Raw genomic sequence first — 4,688 nt, 5'->3', positions numbered from 1 at the left:
ACTAGAAAGACTACAGGCCAAGATGGAAGCATAGGTAGATACACTTTGCCTCCTTGCACAAACAAAAGAAGGACAACAACAAATTTAAAAACAAAAAGTAACCAGAACTGCCAGGAAATCGAACTGTATGAAAGTCCAGCAACCAAGGAGTTAAAGAGAATGGTAGGAGGGACAGAGATGGGTTTCTGGGATGGAGAAGACTCACAGCAAGGTGACAGTTGGAGGACCAGGGCAGGAAAAGTGGTGCTGGTTGATTGGTCAGCCTCACACTTGTGTATGGATAAACCAGGAGGAATAACAGGGGAGTGAGACAGACCATGTAACCTAGGGTTCCAGCATGGGGAAATAAAACTTCAAAACCTCTGGCTGTAAAAACCTGTGGGGGTTTTGGTGGTAGGAGAAACTCCCAACCTCATAGGAGAATTCATTGGAGAGTCCCACAGGGTCCTAGAATGTACACAAACCCACCCACCCAGGAATCAGCGCCGTAAGGGCCCAATTTGTTTGTGGGAAGTGGAGGAAGTGGCTGAGAGCCAGCCGAGAGCCAAGCAAGTGATCTTGATTTCTCACAGACCCCTCCCCTACATATGGTGCCACAATGCAGGGATGTGGGTTGCCAGCTCTAGCAAATACCTAAGGCTCCGCCCCTTATTATGTAACAAAAAATATGTTTTATCTCAGACTCACTGAGACAAAAAAATATGGACCAAATGAAAAAACAGATCAACTAAGTGATGAAGAGATAGCCAACCTATCAGATGCACAGTTCAAAACACTGGTAATCAGGATGCTCACAGAAATGGCTGAGTATGGTCACAAAATAGAGGAAAAAGTGAAGGCTATGAAAAGTGAAATAAAAGAAAATGTACAGGGAACCAACAGTGAGGGGAAAGAAAATGGGACTTAAATCAACGGTTTGGAGAAGGAAGAAATAAACATTCAACCAGAACAGCATGAAAATGAGGAAAGGCTTAGGAACCTCTGGGACAACTTTAAATATTCCAACATCCAAATTATAGGAGTGCCAGAAGGAGAAGAGGAAGAGCAAGAAATTGAAAACTTACTTGAAAACATAATGAAGGAGAAGTTCCCTAATCTGGTGAAGGAACTAGACTTCCAGGAAGTCCAGGAAGCTCAGAGAGTCCCAAAGAAGTTGGGCCCAAAGAAGCACACACCAAGGCACATCATAATTACATTACCCAACATTAAAGATAAGGAGAGAATCTTAAAAGCAGCAAGAGAAATGGAGACAGTTACCCACAAAGGAGTTCCCATAAGACTATCAGCCGATTTCTCTTAAGGAACCTTGCAGGCAAGAAGGGGCTGGAAAGAAGTATTCCAAGTCATGAAAGGCAAGGACCTATATCCCAGATGACTCTATCCAGCAAAGCTATCATTTAGAATGGAAGGGCAGATAAAATGTTTCCCAGATAAGGTCAAGGTCCAGAAGTTCATCATCACCAAGCCCTTATTGTATGAAATTTTAAAGGGACTTATCTAAGAAAGAGAATAAGATAAAAAATATGAAAAGTAAAATGACAAGAAGCTCACAACAACTGAACCTAAAAAAGCAAAAACAAAAACTAAGCAAACAACTAGAACAAAAACAGATTTACAGAAATGGAGATCACATGGAGGGTTATCGGCAGGGAGGAGGAGTGGGGGGAATGGGGGAAAAGGTACAGGTAATAAGAAGCATAAATGGTGGGCAGAAAATAGACAGGGGGATATTAAGAATAGTATAGGAAATGGAGAAGCCAAAGAACTTATATGTATTACCCATGGATATGAACTAAGGGGTGGGGAATGATGGTGGAAGGGAGGGTACAGGACAGAGGGGAATAAAGAGGAGAAAAAAAATGGGACAACTGTAATAGCATAGTCAATAAAATATATTTAAAAAAAAGAAACTACAAACCAAAAGTCTATAAGAGATTTACAAGAAATAAAGAGAAAGGAAACAAAACAAACATAACATTGTAGAAAGTCATCAAGAGAAGAGAGCAAGAGAATATGGAAAGAACAGAGAAAATGACAAAACAAACAGAAAACAATAAAATGGTAGTAATAATGGAATATTACTCAGCCATTAAAAGAATGGAATCTTGCCATTTGCAACAGCATGAATGGACCTAGAGGTATTATGCCAAGTGAAATAAGTCAGACAAAGACAAATACCATATGCTTTCATATGTATGTGAAATCTAAAAAACAAAGTAAACAAACAAAACAGAAAGAGACTCATAGATACAGAGAACAAATTGGTTGTTGCCAGGTGAAAAGGAGTTTGGGGGAATGGTTGAAAAGGTGAAGGGATTAAGAAGTACAAATTGCCAGTTCTAAAAATAGTCACAGGATGTAAAGTACAGCATAGAGAATATAGTTAATATTGTAATAACTATGTGTGGTATCAAACAGATACTAGAATTGTTGGGGTGATGACTTCCTAAGTTATATAAATGTCTAACCACTATCTTGTACACCTAAAACTAATATAATATTGTATGTCAACTGTAACTAAAAAATAAATTTAAAGGATGTGAAGACCTGATAGTTTCAGATATTTATTTATTCTTTTGTTTAAGTATGTTTCCTCACAGAGTCTTCTGTAATATACATGTTAGAATCACCCTCTTTATAGTTCAATGTTTAGGAATGTCTCATTTATTCATTCAAAAATATTTTATTTTATTTTATTTTATTTACTTGTCTATTGCTTTTAGAGCTAGAGGAAGGGAGAGAGAGGAACATCAATGCAAGATGGAAGCATTGATCAGTTGCCTCCTGTATGCACGTAAACCAGGGGTCTTATGTATGTGAACTGGGAATCACATGAACCTGGAATTGAACTGGAAACTTTCAGTGATGGAGGACCCTCCAACCAACTGGGCTATACCAATCAGAGCTTTAAAAGCTTTTATTTGGGCTCTATTATGTGCCAGCTTTGGGGAAACAGCACAATGGAGGGGCTCACCAATATGACAGATCTATTACTTGCAGCCTACCCACACCCAATTTCCCCAAAATACCTCCTAAATATACAGGGGAAGTAGGTTTACAGTTTTTCATATGAAGAACCATACAATAAATAATAATAATACAAGAATAAACTCTGTGTTTTGTGTGCTCATAGCTATAAACCTAATTTTGTTCCATCCTGTATGTAAGGTTTAGTGCAAGCTCTTTGCTAGAACTCCTAATTCAAGATCAATTTATCAATATTTTATTATAAAAGCTTTTAAACATTCTAAAAAATTGAAGAAATTTTAGAGTGAACACCTATATACTCACCAAATAGATTCAACAATTCACATTCTACTGTATGTCTTTCATTACATTTTTATCCATCTATCCATCTTTTTATGCACCCACCAATTTCTCTTTTTTCTTTTGATGCATTTTAAAGTAAGTCTCAGGCTGGAATACATTTCTCCCCATATACTCTAACGTGTATATCATTTATCAGAGTTCAGTTTTTGTTTACTGTTTTCTCCTTTGAGGTAAAATTTACATTCAAGAATAAGCACAGTTCTTAAGTGTGTCACTCAGTAAGTTACAAGGAATGCCATATATCTGTGCAATGCAACCCCCAGTCAAGATGTAATACATTAAGTTCATTCAAGGAAGTTTCTGCAGATCCCCAAGTCAGTTCCCATGGCCACCTTCCCACCTCCCAGAGGCAACCATTATACACCCTTGTGTAAGACTTCTTTCATTCAGGTTAGTATTTTTTGAAATTCTTCCACATTGCAGTATATATTAACAATTCATCCCTTTTTTAGCTATATAATATTCCATTGTATGAGTTTACTACAGTTAGTTTATCCATTCTCTTATTGAGGGACAACTGGGTTGTTTTCAGTTTTGGACTATTATGAATAAAGCTATGAACTTTTTTAAAGAAGGCTCTTTGATGATATATACTTTCCTTTCTTTTGGGTAAATACCTCAGAGTGGACTTGTTGGATTATAAAAATACAAATGTTGAATTTTAGAAGACACTGCCAGTTCCATTTCAAGATCCATTTTAATTTTCAATACTTTATTTTTTATGCTATTACAGTTGTCCCACTTTTTCCCCTTTTGCATCCTTTCCCCCCAGCCTGTCCTCCACTTCCATAATCAGTCCTCTCACGATTGTCAATGTCCATGGGTCCTTCATATATGATCTTTGACTAATCCCTTCACCTTCTTTCAATCAGTCCTCACTACCCCCTTCCCTCTTACAGCTGTCAGTCTGTTCCATGATTCTATTGGTTTGAACCAATAGACAGCCTTTGGTTCTATTTTGCTTGTTCATTTATTTCATTAATCAGATTCCTCTTATAGGTGAGACCACATGGTATTTGTTTTTCACCAACTGGCTAATTTTACTGAGCATAATAGTTTCCAGTTCCAACCATGCTGTTGCAAAAGGTAGGAATTCCTTTTTTCTTTCTGCTGAGTAGTATTTCATTGTGTAGATGTACCAGTTTTTTATCCACTCATCTACAGATGGGCACTTTGGTTGTTTCCAAATCTTGGCTATTATAAATTGTGCTGCTATCAACGTGGGGGTGCATATTCTTTTGAATTGGTGCTTCAGGATTCTTCAGGCATTAGTAATTCCCAGCTGTGGAATTAATGGGTTAAAAGGCAGTCCTATTTTTAGTTTTTTTGGAGGAAATTCCATACCATTTGCATTTCCA

The sequence above is a fragment of the Phyllostomus hastatus genome, unplaced genomic scaffold (genome assembly GCF_019186645.2).
Source record: "Phyllostomus hastatus isolate PE091 unplaced genomic scaffold, TTU_PhHast_1.1 phas_contig_37, whole genome shotgun sequence".
In the NCBI taxonomy this organism is placed as follows: Eukaryota; Metazoa; Chordata; class Mammalia; order Chiroptera; family Phyllostomidae; genus Phyllostomus; species Phyllostomus hastatus.
The sequence above is the reverse complement of the archived record's forward strand: the minus strand, read 5'-3'. Positions refer to the sequence as shown.